Raw genomic sequence first — 16764 nt, 5'->3', positions numbered from 1 at the left:
AGCCTTGTGGCTTTAAGTCACTGCCTGTGACTGATCATCTTCACAAATCCAAGAGTCCCCTGAAGCTGTCTCCCAACCATTAGGGTGCTCGTGCTAACCGCTAAGTCACTAGACCCACTACAAGATTCAACAGCTGTAAAGCTGGAAACGTGGTTGCGGTGTTGACGTTTTCACTCCGGTCGGCCTAGCCTTCCCTCTTTTCTCTCTTGGATGTGTTCTTGCCTTAGCTGGTCTGGGGAAACCTGTGCCGCCCCACCCTTGCAGAGTTAAGTGGGGGACGCTCCGGGTGTGCGGGGAGGAACGCCCGGCGCTCCGGGGAGGCAGGCACGCCCGGGCCAGGCGCAGGTGCGTGACCCCGTTACAGACCTCGGCCTCGCCCGCGGGTTGCACCGGGACAGGACATGACCCCAGACCCTCGATCGGCTCCGCTCCTCCGCGACCGGCTGAGGGGGACAAGCCCTCTTTCCCCTGGGACCGATCCAGCACTTGGCGGGTCGGCCTTTGTCCGGGCCTACTCGCTGTCGCAAAGGTCACGCTCACCTTGGGAAAGTCCGCGCTGGGACGGCAGCTCGCACCACCACGGGCGGCCCCAGCGGAGTCTCCCAGGGTCAGGCCAGGACAGCCAACTCGCCCGGCCGGCCGAGAGCCGGAGGCGGGGCCGCCCCCTTCCCGGCAGTCTGCCGACTTCCGGACCTGCGCAGACGCGCCTCTGCGCCTCCAGGCGCGCCCCTCCCCCGGCCGGCCGTTTCCCGGCATGCGCCGCGGAGGAAGAGACGGAGTCGACAATAACAAACCCAGCCGCGGCGGCGTCCGCGGCCCTGCCGAGCCCTCGGCGTTGCCTCAGGGTCCCCCGCCGGCCTGGGCCCCTCGGCTCTGACAGGCCGCGGCCCTCTGTCTCCCGGCCCCAGACCCAGAGCCGAGGGGCCTGCCCGCGTCCTCCTCCGCCCCGACCCCTCCCTCTTGCCTAGAGTTCGGGGCCGCGGCGGGCGGGCGCCCGGGACGCCGGCGGCTGTGTCGCTTGGCGGTGCCGGATGGGCGGTTGGTAGCCGCCGCCGACGACTAGGCGGCGGCGGAAGATGGTGCCGGGGGTCGCCGGCTCTGCTGCTGCCGCCGGCGAAGGACGAGGCGCTGCCGGGTAAGTGTCGCCGCCGCCCGCGTCCCCTTCCCCCACCTGGCACAGCGGCCGTGCGGCGGGCCCGGGCACGGTGGGCCGGGGGCGCGGGGCGCGGGGCGCGGGGCGCGGGGTCCCGGCCGGCGCGAGCCCGGCCCGCGCGCAGGTGTGTGCCCCGGAGGGCCCGGCGCCTCCCGCCCGGGCAGGTGTTGCCCACCGGCCGCCTTCGCGGCGCTGCGGCCCCCGTGGAGACAAAAGCGGTTCGAGTCGATGCTCCGCCAGCTGCGGGAAGTGTGGACCGGGCTCGCCGGCTGCGGGGCTGCCCGCGGCGTCCTCCGCCGGAGCCTCGGGTTCCGTCCCTCTGCGCTGCCGCGCAGCACCCGGCCGAGCTGCGGGAGTGGCCCCGGGCGAGGGGCGTCCGAGCCCGCCGAGACGCCGCGCGCCGAGTGGGAGGCACGGAGAGGTGTTGTCTTTGTCCCGACCCCGGAGTGCGAGGATCGGGATAAAGTTACTCCTGGGGATGACTCAGCCGGCGCCCGCCCCGGGATAGATGGGCGATGGGTGTGCACGCGGATTTCACAGCTTCCTTGGTAGGAACAAAAATACATTAACCAGCAGCAGAAATGGCAGCTTCTGAGCGGAATCTATAGTTTCTTCCACCGCCTGGTGGATGTGCTGTGTTGACTGTTTACGGTTTCGTCATCTAGGCTTTTCCATCGTGACTCTTTCGAGTGTGGTCATACCTGGAAGTGGTGTAGACCTGGGTGCCCAGGGAGACTCATGTGCTCACTATTGATAGAGAGTCACGTTACTATGAGACATTCAGCCAGATGGGAATGTTCTCAAGGCGGCTGCGAACATTTAAAATGTACCTATTTGCTAACCATTGTATTGTATAGTTTCTTAAGTTTTGTGTGTTGATGGGGCTTGTATGATTTAGACGTAGGTTTGGACAGTTCGCTATTTAGGAAGAGACTTTTAAATAGACTTAATTGTGTGTTTGATCAAGAATGTTACTACATTTTGATAAACGATAAAAAGAGGGTCCATCTACTTCTCATCGGATACAACTGTGAGAAACAAAGGGATTACTGAGGGCGGTGGTTGATTTTATGTTTTGGATTATTGGATCTATAAGCAGACAGACCATCGATAGGAATGTGAAAATATTTTTGCTTTTTGTATTTGTTGTAACAGAGTATGGCCCTAATGAACATATTTTTTCACTGACATTCTTGTCATGTCTTTTAGTGTTTGCGATTGTGTTCAAAAGCTGGATAAAGTTTTCTGTCAGGGGTGCTTTAGGCACATAATGCTTGTGTTGAGAAATCTCTGTTGCTGGAAAGTGGACATTGACGTAGTTTATGTTTTTAAAGTAATTTTATTTAGTCTATTCTGAACCTTTTATGGTAATCAAGAAATGATTATTTATGTGCCTAATCCTATATGTTTGGTATTGGACGACCAGAAGACAATGAAAGCGATACTTTTGTCCCTAAAAGAGGTGTTTTTTTTAACCCTTCCTGCCAAACACAAAATCAGGATGCATGGCAGATTGACTTTTTAGCAAATCAGGCTCATCGAGGCAGAGGACACAAGACCTTTGTTCTTGAAATTTTAAACCAAAATTTTGATTATGTTAGCCTGAGAAAAGTTTTTAGACTCTAATTTTGAGATTAACCTAAAAATTTTAATCATACATTCAGCAAATATTTGAGCAACCGTATGTTTTACTTTGCAGATGCATTTGTCTTATGAATATCTTTTTAAAAGAATGGCTTATAAGATTTTCTCATTCAGGTAATGGTATTTTCTAACTCCAGTTACACTTTTCTTTTGTGGTAATACCGGCCCAAGACACTCAGGTGAAAATTTAGCAATTCCTTTCAATACACTTCCACGATTTTTTTTTTTTTATTATCTCTTTACCTTGTGAGGTTTTGAACTAGTTACATGAGGAACATAAAAATGTTTAAGTAATTGTTCTTGCTTTATAAGAGAAAGAAAATTGGAGTTCTCTACGTTCGTGATGTAAGTATTATTGGAAATTGGTATGAAGGGATTGAGCTTTTTTTTTTTTTTTTTTTTTTTTTGGAGATGGAATTTCGTTCTCATTGCCAAGGTTGGAGTGCAATGGCACCATCTCATCTCACTGCAACCTCCTGAGTTCAAGGGATTCTTCTGCCTCAGCCTCCCGAATAGCTGGGATTACTTGAATGCGTCACCACGCCTGGCTAATTTTTTTTTTTCTGTTATTTTTAGTAGAGACAGGGTTTCTCCATGTTGCTCATGCTGATCTTGAAATCCCGACCTCAGGTGATCCACCCGCCTCAGCATCCCAAAGTGCTGGGATTAGAGGCGTGAGCCACCTCACCCGACCAGAATTTGAGCTTTTATAAGGTGTAGGACGATATTTTGGTAAGAAAAAGCATTAGGTGACTTGGAGAAGTCACTTTACCTCTTTAAAAGTATTTTAGTCACCTCAGAGAGTTTCGATGAGTATTTATTGTGTACCTACTCTGTGGCAGGCACTGCTGTAGATGTGCTTGGGATTCCAGAGTGAACAAACCAAAGAAACATTTCTATCTTCAATTTAAAAAAATGGAGTAAGAGTAATAATTGCTAAGGAGAAAAACACAGCAGAGAAGGGAGAATATGAAGTGTGAGGGTTGGGGGTTTGAAACTTTAGATAAGGTGGCCAGGGAAGGCCTCACTGATTGACTTTTTTGTTTTGTTTTGTTTTGAGATTGAGTCTTACTCTTTCACCCAGGCTGGAGTGCAGTGGCCTTATCTCGGCTCCCTGCAAACTCTGCCTCCCTAGTTCAAGCAATTCTTCTGCCTCAGCCTCCCGAGTTGCTGGGATTATAGATGCCTGTCACCACACCCAGCTAACTTTTGCAATTTTAGTAGAGACAGGGTTTTGCCACATTGGCCTGGCTGGTCTTGAAATCATGACCTCAGGTGCTCCTGCCTTGACCTCCCAAAGCCCAGCCACCGATTGACTTTTGAATAAAGGCCCAAGAGAAGTAAAGGGGCTAAGTGTGTGGTGACTCTTTGAAGGGAATTTTTGGCTGAGGAAACAGTAAATGGGAAGGCTCTGATATACATGGCATATACAAAGAAAAATGAAGTTACTGAGGCTGGACTAGTTTGAGAGAGGGGATAGTAGTGGAAGGTGGTGTGGTGGGGAGGGCTGTACATATCCAGGTTTGGAAATCATAGTAAGGAAACTAGTGTACTCTGACCTAGCATGTACAAAGGCCTACAGGTGAATTCCGGTAAACCCAGCATGACTGGAAAGCAGCTGAAGCCAAATTCACTTCATTTATTTCTAAAATGCTAATCGAACCCTGCAGCATACTCAGCTTCAGCAATGCAACAGTGAACGAGAGAGACATGCATGTCTATGTATATCTATTTATAGGAAATAGAGAACCACTGGAAATTTTAATGGAGGTGAATGACAAATGCATGTTACTTTGAGGATGTAGGATAGATGAAAGGCTAGCCAACCAGATTGTATAGTGCTAGGTTGATGAGTTTTTACTTAACTCACATAGATAAAAGGATGTAAAGATTACTTGTCTCTGGTTCTTTAATTATTATGGACCAAGTCAGCTTAATTTGTCTGCAAACTGTACCCTCATTGTTTAGGTCCCTGAGAGGATGGCATTTCTTTCTATCCCTCTGTGAAATTCAAGTTCTGTTGAGTTACTTTTTGTAAGTGCAGTACTTGAGTGCCTCCAAGTACCCTCTTTCCTTGGTTAATTTGTTTCTGCTTTCATAGCTGTTTAGTGAGTTTTCTGAGGATTGTGGAGTAACAATTTTTTCCACCCATGATTTTATCCTTTTGAATTCTCATGTTTTATTGGCTTATAATTTTGCTAGGAGATGAAAATAATTGTGATCCATTTCCTTTTTTTGTCACTGAATTGAGACTGTCCACATCATTTTTTACTTCACATTCCACACTTAATAATTGTTCAGTAACTATGCACCATACCTGTTGAAATAGTAAGGAATTCACTACTATATTGTTAATATTATAGTCATAATAATGGCTTTTAGTAATTGTTTCACTGCAAATGCCAGATTTGGGCAGGCTGCTTTAATATTGCAGTATGTTTATAGATAGTCTTGCTTTAATAGAATGAAGCTAATTCTACATTTTCTTTTCCCCCCCATCTTCTCTGTCTTATATAATTCCATATTTGCCCTATAGGTAATTTTGGTTTTATTTTACTCTTAGTTTCTGTTGTAAAATGAAACATGCAACTAGAAAATTTTCACTAAAATCGTGCATTTTATATTATAGTTTTTATAAATGGTACGGACACCAAAACGTATAATGCATTTATATGTGTTTTATGCAGTTTAAGCAAAGTCCACAGTATTATGCAGGGTGTTACTTCATTTTTATAAAACCATATTGCCTGAATATACACATATACTTCTTGTATACCTAGGGAAAAAACCTGAAAGATGTACTCCCAAGTATTTTTCGTTTTTGTTTTAAAAGTATTCCTGTTCTACTATTTTTACCTTGTTTGCTGTCTTTGGGCACTACCTTTCTAAATGCTGTCTTCATTCTTTCGGTGAAGTTGCTTGTCTAGTTGTGGATGAGGCATGTATTTAGGAGATCTGAACTTGGATGAAAAGGTTTTTCTTTTAGGGGAATGTGAGGAAAATGCCTGATCTACTCATCTTTCATTCTTTTTCTTTCTTTTTCTTGGCAGAGAAAGGGTAGGAGCAGATTAGAATACATCTGATTTAGGGAGGCTGATGCAGTTTTCAGTCCCTGGGCAGCAGTCTTCCTAAATCAGTTGTATTCTAATCTGACCAACCTAGACACTCCATTTGTGGAGGACATTATCTCCATTGATGCAGTAGCCAGTGATCCCTGGAGGGAGAATTGCTAAGAATTGCAGTTTACAGCAGTAGAGATCAGACAGAATTATTTCCAATCATCTTTTCTCTCTGAAGCTTTTAGTGTACTTTAGGGTTATCTAAATCTCATGTGTTCTATCCAACTGGAAAGCATCTTGAAGATACTTGTATTCCAAGCACTAGCACAATGTCTGGCTTACGTTAGATGCCCCCAAAATATTGAATAAATAATGAATGTGTCCAGTTTTTAAGGTCAGAGATTGTCATTGGGGTTTCCCCCTTTCACCTTCCCATATAAGGAAGCTAATTCTAAGTTTTTTGTTTATTTGTTTTTTTGCAGAGTCTTACTTTTTGCCCAGGCAGGAGTGCAGTGGAGTGAGCTAGGCCTCACTGCAACCTCTGCCTCCTGGGCTCAGGTGATCCTCCTACCTCACCCTTCCAGTAGCTGGGATTACAGACACGTAGTAGCACACCCCACTAATTCTTGTATTTTTAGTAGAGATGGGTTTCACCATGTTGCCCAGGCTGATCTTGGACTCTTGGCCTGAAGTGAACCACCCACCTCGGCCTCCCAAAGTGCTGGGATTACAGGCATGAGCCACTGTGTCTGGCCTAATTCTAAGTTTTGAATGTATTGGAATAGTTGACAGTAAGGCTGGAATAATTGAGTTTATCATCATGGTAATCTCTCAAGAGGAAATGGTAAATTAATCTCCAGTTGAGAAGTTGGATAGATTTTTAATGAGTATGAGATACTTTCTGGTTCTTTTCCTTATATATGGGGATATGTGGTTCAGTTGTTATCCCTCTACATCTGGAAACAAATGCAGTGGGATCAATATATTATTATTATTATTATTATTAATAATAATACTTGAGATGGAGTTTCAACTTGTTGCCCAGGCTGGAGTGCAATGGTGCTATCTCAGTTCATTGCAACCTCCGCCTCCCAGGTTCAAGTGATTCTCCTGGCTCAGCCTCTCTAGTAGCTGGGATTATAGGCATGCCCTACAATGCCCAGCTAATTTTGTATTTTTAGTAGAGATGGGGTTTCATCATGTTGGTCAGGCTGGTCTTGAACTCCTGACCTCAGGTGATCTGCCTGCCTCAGCCTCCCAAAGTGCTGGTATTACAGGCGTGAGCCACTGTGCCTGGCCAAATCGATATTTTTAAAAATACACCTCTCCCTTTCATTTATAGCTGACTGTATCCTAGGAGGAATTAGGAGGAATAGATGTCTTCTGATAATGAAAGATAGGTTTTTTTCTCCCCAGATAAGATAATTCCTGCTACCTTATATAAATTGCTTAAGAGCTCTGTAAATTCGGAGAAAGGAGAAAGAATACTGTAGGCCACCTGTGATAGGGAAAGACTTTCCAAAGTGGTAATAGGACAATACTTGGACTTTTAAAGATGAGTAAAATTCAGATAAGTGAAGCTGGGAGTTTTACCTGGCAGGAATATATAAAGTGAGGGTATAGGTTTCTCATGTAAGGGAGTAGTTGATGGTACTGCTACAAAAATAAACAGCGGTTAATTATGAAGTTCTTGAATGCTGGAGTTTAATTAAAGTCATAATTGACACCATTTTAAAAGCTTTTAGTATATTCCTTGCACTGTAAAAGAATCTGAAGTACATTATTGGTATTCTTCTCATCTCTGAAAGGTATCGTTGCAACTTACAGATTGTCAACTGATGTGTAGAGGTTACCTGTGCCTCATTGAGAAAGATAGGATTCAAATACAGGTAAATTTTGTTCCAAAGCCTGGCATTAGCCTATGTCAAGTTGGCAAATTCACATGCTAAGAGGGGTAGGCAGACAGTGCAATTAAGTGAAACTGTCTGGGTACTGAACCAGTGGTCAAAAGGAGAGTGTAGCTATAAAGAAACAAATGACAGAGCCTGCTGAACTGTTGATTTGTGCCCTGCTGTAGGCAGCACTAAGGTGCTAGGGAAGATATTTGAGGGAAGCAGCCTGACTACCTTGGTCTAACTGGTAGGGAGTATTTAGGAAGGATTGAAGCAAGATAGAGATTAAAAGGCTAAGAGAAGAGGTTGTAGGCTCCTAAGTGAGGGTTATGTCGTTGGAAAATGAGAGGTTGGATTAGAAAGAAAAAATGGGGTAGGATTTGGACAGAAATAACCGAAGCTTGGTACATTGTCACTTTGGAGAGTTTGTTAAAAAAAAAAAAAAAAGAAAAGAAAAATAAGTGAAGTTTGGGATAGTAGTGATAGTTTTATTGACAATGAAGAAATTAGGGAATAGATTTAAAGGATAGGCACTGAATTTAAATTTAAACATGTTGAGTTTGAGGTAACATTAGGATTTCCAGTTGGAAATATGTAGGATCAGTTACTGCTACATCAGAGATCTGGATTAGTTAGTAACAGTAACTGATGTTTGTATTTCCCCTTATGGTTTGCATAACTTCGATATATGTATGGTATTTGTTAGATCCTGACAACAACTCAGTGAGACAGGTACTTTTTCTTTTTGTAATCAAATGAAAAAACTTAAGTGAAGTCAACCCAGGTCACATAGGGCCAGGACTTGAATGTAAGTCTTTTGATATCCAAATCGCGTGTTCTTTTCACAGTTCTATTCTCCCTCTTAGGGAGCAGGCGTCCCCAAACTATGGCCCGCGGGCCGCATGCGGCCCCCTGAGGCCATTTATCCGGCCCCCCTCCGCCGCACTTCAGGAAGGAGCACCTCTTTCATTGATGGTCAGTGAGAGGAGCACAGTATGTGGCGGCCCTCCAACGATCTGAGGGACAGTGAACTGGCCCCCTGTGTAAAAAGTTTGGGGACACCTGCTCTTAGGTGTACGTAATGATAACAGTTGGGGTGTGGTGGCTCATGCCTGTATTCCCAGAACTTTGGGAGACTGAGACAGATCACTGAGGTAAAGAGTTCCAGACCAGCCTGGCCAACATGGTGAAACCCTGTCTCTACTAAAAATACAAAAAAAAAAAAAAAAAAAAAAAAAAAAAAAACAAAAAAAAACAGCTTAGCTGGGCATGGTGGTGGTTGTCTGTCATCCCAGCTACTCAGGAAGCTGAGGAGAGGGAATCACTTGAACCTGGGAGGTGGAGGCTGCAGTGAGCTCAAGGCTGTGGTGAGCTAAGATTGTGATTTCAGTCCCAAAACTATTGGGATTGAAAGCAGGTGGAAATCTTTGTTTTACTCTGTTGGTGGGACTAGCTCTTCTGGGGCAACAAATTCAAGTTCTTTATTTCTTTGTAATGTATGTCTGTCTTTTTTTTTTTTTTTAACTGGATATAAGCAGTTTTCCCCTCTAATTATGTATGAGATTTTTAAAAGAACTGGGAGAAAGTACAAGTTTGGCACCCAGAGATAGCCAGTGTTAAAAAGATGGGTATTAAATTTTCCAGGCTTTTAAGTGCTTGAATATGCATATGTCCTTCTCTGCATTAGTTATAAAAATAAAATCCACAAACAGAATTGCATGATATATGTTCTTAATGTTCAATATGTATAGATCTAAACAAACATTTTAAATATCTAAAATTTGTCACCTTCCAGAGTTGCATTATAATTTATTACTGTTTTAGAGACAGTGTCTTGCTGGGTCACCCATGCTGGAGTGCAGTGACGCCATCATAGCTCACTGTAGCCTCTAGCTTCCAGGCTCTCAAGCGAGCCATATCCTCCTGCCTCAATCTTCTAAGTAGCTAGGACTACAGGCATAATTTATTTAACCAACTTCCATTGATAGTTTTTAAATTTATCATTTAAAAAAGTAATTCTGTAATAAAAAAATCACTGCATATGTATGCCTTTGTACACTTGTCTCATTCTTTGCTTCCAGTACATTCCCAGAAGTAGAATTGCTGGTTTGTACATTTAAAATTTTGATAGATAGTGCTAGATTAAATTTCCTCAAAAGTTGTACCAGTTTATATTTTTGTTGGAAATGTGCCAGTGGACCCATTGTTAATCTTGTCAACACTTAGCACTCATTATAATCATTATTAGTAATCTGAAGGGTTAAAAGTGGTTCCTTGTTGATGTTTTAGTTCTCATTAGTGAATATGTACCTCCAGATATTTTTCTTCATGCTATATATAGCCATTTGTCATGATACAGTTGCTTGAAAAGTTGATCCCTTCTCCCCAATTTGAAATCTTACCATTATTGTATAGATGTAAATGTGTGTATGTATGTATATATACAGATCAATATGGACCTGTTCAGTTTCATGCATTGTGTTTATTAATGTACCGTGATTCCTACTAACTTTAACCACCATGTGGGTTATGTGTATGTTTGACATGTTTTGACAATTGTTCTCTCCTATGACATCTCAATATATATGGTAGGCAGTTTATAGTAATTCTTAGTGGGCAGAAACTAGACTGTGTTTAAGCAGAGGGTCAAATAATAATTTAGGAAAATCTTGTGTCAGTTGTTGAGTTACTAACCTGTTGCTTTTAACTTAGAACTGGCTTGTGTTAACTTTATAATATGAAGTATGGTTTTGTTTTATAAAAGTTAAGAAAGGACTTTATGTAAAATAAGCATCAAGTCAAATTTTAGGAAGTCATGACTATTTGGTGAAAAGTAATACTTATGTACTAGGCTTACATTTATATAATGCTTATAAAGTTACTTTATAATTCCTTGAATAGCAATTGATTTCTATGCTTTTACCTTAACTTAACAATTACATGCAATAACTTTCGTTCTAGATCATACAGATTCTGCCCACTTACAGGATTTAATGGATTTTACGTAAATTAGGGGGACATGTACATAATAAGCATTCCCAAAGTTGCAAGTTAATAAAGAATTAGCTCCTTTTAATGATTATTTTCTTAAAAGAAATTATTGATTTATTAAGGTTATCCTCTAAAGTTTTAGTAATGTGATCAGTGAGGATAAACTGTCGGTTTCTATTTGGGACTTGATTTTATATATCTTTCCATGTTCTTTTTTTTTTTTTTTAATGTCAACTTTGGTGTGAATTCTTGTCCATTTCTTCTCAGCCTAACTTTTGCGTACCTCTCTTCATACTAGTATTATTGAACTTTTTGGAGGGCAGATAATGTGCTTTTTATTACTTTTTGGCACTGGCACTCAATAAGTTTCTTAATATTAGTATTTGTTCAGCATGTTAGACTCAGGTTTAATGTATGATTTCATTGTTTATAGAAGATTGGCAGAATAATTCGGTGTACCCCTTTATGTTTTCAGATGAGGAAACTGAGATTCAGAGAAATTGGATAACTCCAAAATCATAGGACTAAAGGTGTGAAACTAAGACTAAAAACCAGATCTCTTATTTCTGCCCAAGTATTTTTATTTCAGGATAACCAAATAGGTACTTGTTTACTAATGTCTGTTTTTGCTGAATGCTTTTAACAATGGTGACATACCAAGGAGAGAATTGAGATTCATGAGATCATCTTATTTTGATAGCATATAGGAATATATAACATAAAGTATACATTCTTATGAATAAATAGAGATGGCGTTTCTGTGGATTCTCTTTGTGGATTCCCTTTGAGCAACTTTCTCATTTCACAGTTTTGGTTGTCAGAGTTCTTACCCGTGGTTTTGACCTCAAACATTTATTGACTTGTTTACTGTCTCTAGGTAGTATGTTAGGTACTGAGGTATAATATGGCATGACCAATTTTTTTTGGTCATTTACAATACAGCTTGGGCAATGTAAGTTATTTGGTAAGTGCCATAAAATTGTAGCAGGGCATTTATTTATGTTCTGAATGCCAACACTTTTATTTGAATAGTTTGAAGAATGAGCCGTCAGTACTTCAGCAATAAGACCATTGACAGCCAGTACATTGGGGAAGACTTTATGACACAGTATTTGTGAGTTCTTGATTACAAAATGGAAGCTGTGGAATGACCTGAGTAGAGGCATGAACATCCATTTATTCATGCATATCAGATCAGCGGAAATCGTATGGAACGTTCATGTAGTGAGCCAAATAAAGGAAATAGTGGACTGCTAGTCTAAGGAAATTATACTTGAGTAGAAGTTATAAAGCATTTTTAGTTTAGGGAGAAGTAAAAACATTGAAAGAGAGTCTAATATTGTTTAGTTGATGGTGTCCTCTGAGATGGAATCTGCAACTAGAAGGTGTCAGAGCCCGACATACAGTAGGAAGCTCTGAATTAGGTAGCTTAATAGGAATCAAGTGGAAGAGAGGCTACACATACTTAGTAACTGTTTATGTGGAACCAAGGAGTACTGATTCATATATGATATTAAAACACTAAACCAAGTTGATTACTTTTTTTTTTTTTTTTTTTTTTAATATGAGATACTGGGAATATATCAGCGGACAAACTGGTGATAATTAGCTATCTGCATGTGATCTCTCTGTTACTGAGTTACCATTTGGACTCTGCTTTGTCATTTGCATAGAGTACTGCTGGTAGAATCCAAGGACTAAATTTGCTTATGAAACCCTGTTTATTCAATAGATGCTTTTGAGTGCTATGTGTTATGTCATAAAGTTCCTTACTGTCCCTAGATAATATTTTCAGAATATTTATGGTGATTTTTTTTCTACAACAGCTATATGAGATAGGTATGATAAACATCCCCATTTACAGATTACAAATGGAAATTTAGACAGACGTGTACTGATAAGGAAAGTTTTTTTTTTATTGTTTTATCTACATTTCTTTTCATGTTAATAAAGCCATGCAGCTCATGGATTTTTCTGGAAGAGATGCATTCAATAGAATTTTATAACATAGATTATACAAAATTGGTCTTTATATGGGTCATAGGGTATTTCTTTTAATAAGAGAATTTAAAACATTAGCATGAATATATTTTATTCCTCCTGGTACCCATACAGAGTATTTGATTTTATAAACTATACATTTCAATTAAAATCTGACAAGCTTTTATTTTGCTTTCATAACAGTCTGTATTTCCATTCCCTTACTGTATCCCATCTGTGGAAAAAAAAAAAAAAAGCTAACTAAAAACTTGAATCGTTCAGGTTGCAAACAACTTGTTGTGTATAGTTACATGACCAGCTTGGCCAACATGGCAAAAACTCCATCTGTACTGAAAATATAAAAATTAGTCGGGTGTGGTGGCAGGTGCCTGTAATTCCAGCTACTGGGGAGGCTGAGGCAGGGAGAATTGCTTGAACCCAGGAGGCAGAAGTTGCAGTGAGCTGAGATGGCGCCACTGCTCTCCAGCACGGGAAACAGAGGAAGACTCTATCTCAGAAGGTGTTTTTTTTTTTGTTTCTTGTTTTTTTTTTTTTAAAGAAGACTTCAGTGGTATAGGAGCCGAGGTAAAGAGATATAAGTGATAGAAAAGTAATCATCTGGCTAAGCATGGTGGCTCATACTTCTAATCCCAGCACTCTGGGAAGCCATGATGGGAGGATCACTTGCGGGCTGAAATACATGACCAGCCTGGGCAACATAGAGAGACCCCGTCTCTTAAAGAAAAAGCAAAGACGAAAAGGAAGTGATGATCCTCGTGAGCCAAAGCAGGGCAATATCCTCATGTTTTGACTGGATCAGAGTGCTCAGGCAAAGGAGTAATTGAACTTTTCCATTTACTGTTGTATAGATCTGGTCCTTCGGCTGGGCATGGTGGCTCATGCCTGTAATCCTAACACTTTGGGAGGCCAAGGCAGGTGGATTACCCGAGGTCAGGAGTTTGAGACTAGCCTGACCAACATAGTGAAATTCCCTCTCTAAAAAAAATTCAAAAATTAGCCGGGCATGGTAGTGGGTGCCTGTAATCCCAGCTACTCGGGAGGCTGAGGCAGGAGAATCCCTTGAACCCGGAAGGCAGAGGTTGCAGTGAGCCGAGATCATGCCATTGCACTCCAGCCTGAGCAACAAGAGCAAAACTCTCAAAAAAATCTGGTCTTTCACACGTTGTTACATACATAAGGCTATACAGCTCTTTGAGAAAGAGACCAGTTTTGTCTGTTTCCTTAAACAACTGGCTTGAGAGTCCACCTTATACAATTTACCTTGTAGAATCTTCAGTAGTTAGCCACTTTTGGGTGTTAGCCTGGGTCATCCTCCCTGTTAATGCAATGAGGTCCAGGGAAATTCAAGTCAAGTAAAGATTTCACTTTTCATTCCTGTGGTGATTTTTGTTAAATATTAAGATTGAGAGTGTAGTCTGAGAATAGGAAAACCTTGAATATCCTTTATATTGATTAGATGTTTGTGCAAAATAGAAGTTTGATTTGTATGTTTTTGTGTATACGTTTTTACTTATAGGAAACTAATTTTCATTATTGGCAGTTGTTTCTGTATTCCTTTTATTTAGTAAAGCGTATTTAATGTTTATGCCTTGCAATGGATATAGGGCAGTTACTCTGTGTATTAGACATTGTTCGTATGTTCTGCTTATGTTAATGTATTGGCTGCAAATAAGATATGCCAAGGACCAATAAGATATTTTTAGTCCAGACTTAATTAAGAACATGTTGCTGATTTTCTTTCTTTTCTTTTTGTTTTTTTTAAAAGATAGAATCTTGCTTTGTTGCCTAGGCTGGAGTGCTGTGGCACAGTCTCTGCTCACTGCAGCCTCAACTTCCCAGGTTCAAGTCATCTTCCTGCCTCAGCTGCCCAAGTAGCTGGGACTACAGGTGCATGTCCCCACACCTGGATAATTTTTGTATATTTGTAGAGACGGTGTCTCACCATGTTGCCCAGGTTGGTCTGGAACTCTTGAGCTCAAACAATCCACTTGCTTTGGCCTCCCAAGGTGCTGCCATTGCACCCGGCCTGTTGCTGATTTTCTTGAGACATAATGAGAAAGAAAATTTGTTAGCTCTGAGGCCGGGTGTGGTGGCTCATGCCTGTAATCCAAGCACTTTGGAGGCCAAGGCGGGTGGATCACCTGAGGTCGGGAGTTCAAGACCAGCCTGACCAACATGGTGAAACCCTGTCTTTAAAAAAAAAAAAAAAAAAAAAAAAAAAAAAGACGGCCAGGCGCGGTGGCTCAAGCCTGTAATCCCAGCACTTTGGGAGGCCGAGGCGGGTGAATCACAAGGTCGAGAGATCGAGACCATCCTGGTCAACATGGTGAAACCCCGTCTCTACTAAAAATACAAAAAACTAGCTGGGCGTGGTGGCGCGCGCCTGTAATCCCAGCTACTCAGGAGGCTGAGACAGGAGAATTGCCTGAGCCCGGGAGGCGGAGGTTGCAGTGAGCCGAGATCACGCCGTTGCACTCCAGCCTGGGTAACAAGAGCGAAACTCCGTCTCAAAAAAAAAAAAAGAAAATTTGTTAGCTCTGGAATTTTCTTTTCATCGCAGTGAGAGACTGCCTTGAGAGTGTTTCAGTTACCTCTTCCCATCAATATGAGAAAAGATGAGTGTGGGGGATAGGTAGAGGGAAATAATTAAAGTTTTTTGTTTAGCATGAATTATGGGAGAGGATTATATAGGTAATTTATAGCATGCACATAGCTCTTGTATGGGCACTGTGCCAGTAGGTAGGTGTTAGAGTAGGCATAGTTCTTTATAGTAGCCTTTTATATGAAGGACTTGCTTTGGTGAAACAGCTCCTCTCGAATTGTTCAGACATTGTTATCCTGTTGTGTGGGGGTGGAAGCTCTGGAATTGTTCCATAAGGTTTCGTGTGTGTGTGTGTGTGTGTGTGTGTGTGTGTATGTGTGTATTTTTTTTTTATTTTGGATATGGAGTTTTGCTCTTGTTGTCCAGGTTGGAGTGCAATGGCACCATCTTGGCTCACCACCACCTCCCAAGTTCAAGTGATTCTCTGCTTCAGCCTCCCAGGTAGCTGGGATTACAGGCATGTGCCACCACACCCAGCTAATTTTGTATTTTGTTTTTTTTTTTTTTTTTTTTTTACTAGATACAGGTTTGCACCATGTTAGTTAAGCTGGTCTCAAACTTTTGACCTCAAGTGATCCACCTGTCTTTGCTTTACAAAGTGCTGGGATTACAGGCATGAGCCACTGCACCTGGCTGTCTTTTTATAATGCTTATGGAAATTGAAAACACAGAAAGACAGGCAATGGAAGAATGAGCTCTTGTGTACCCATCATTTGGATTCAGTCATTATCACCTTATGGCCAAGCTTGTTCCAGCTATACCTCCATCTGCTTCTCATTTTCTTGTTACTTTAGGCGTATAAATTTTGGAGAACTTACAATATTCCCTATAACAGCCCTTCAAGGAAGGTGTTATCTCTACTTTTAAGATAAAGAAATTGAATGTTAGGATAAATTTCTTTTCTAAAATCACCCAGCTTGTAAGTGGCAGAATAAGAATTTTAACCAGTTTTGTTAAGTTCTTACTCTACAGTCAGTTGTTTTTCCATCTGTTTAGGTTAAATTATAACCAAGGAGAGTGGTGTATTCTGACGGCAGCTAAATGTTTTACTGGATTATTATCAATTCTAGTACCAACAAACATTTGTTGTTAATTGATTTGGGTTAGGGTTAGCTTAGATTTTTTTTCTTCTTTCCTCCGAATTCTTTTTGCCCATTTGAAAAATCATACTGCAGGCCGGATGTGGTGGCTCATGCCTATAATCCAGGTGTCCCCAAACTAGGGCCTGCGGGCCACATGCGGCCCCCTGAGGCCATTTATCCGCCCGCCCCCCCCCCCCCCCCGCCGCACTTCAGGAAGGGGCACCTCTTTCATTGGTGGTCAGTGAGAGGAGCACAGTATGTGGCGGCCCTCCAACGGTCTGAGGGACAGTGAACTGGCCCCCTGTGTAAAAAGTTTGGGGACGCCTGCTATAATCCCAGC

At 42.0% G+C, this 16764-nt stretch overlaps 1 protein-coding gene across 2 annotated transcripts in view; it reads left to right on the top strand.

The window, feature by feature from the left end:
* The first annotated feature begins 764 nt into the window (after positions 1-764).
* Positions 765-16764, top strand: part of RB1CC1 (RB1 inducible coiled-coil 1) — a 105372-nt gene continuing 89372 nt past the window's right edge. For both annotated transcript variants that reach the window (XM_039464542.2, XM_039464541.2), the window contains exon 1: positions 765-1135. The gene's annotated coding sequence lies outside the window, so the exon portion shown is untranslated. The remainder of the gene's footprint in view (positions 1136-16764) is intronic.

The sequence above is a fragment of the Saimiri boliviensis genome, chromosome 15 (genome assembly GCF_048565385.1).
Source record: "Saimiri boliviensis isolate mSaiBol1 chromosome 15, mSaiBol1.pri, whole genome shotgun sequence".
NCBI classification, from domain to species: Eukaryota; Metazoa; Chordata; class Mammalia; order Primates; family Cebidae; genus Saimiri; species Saimiri boliviensis.
This window is presented reverse-complemented; position numbering and strand designations above follow the sequence as displayed.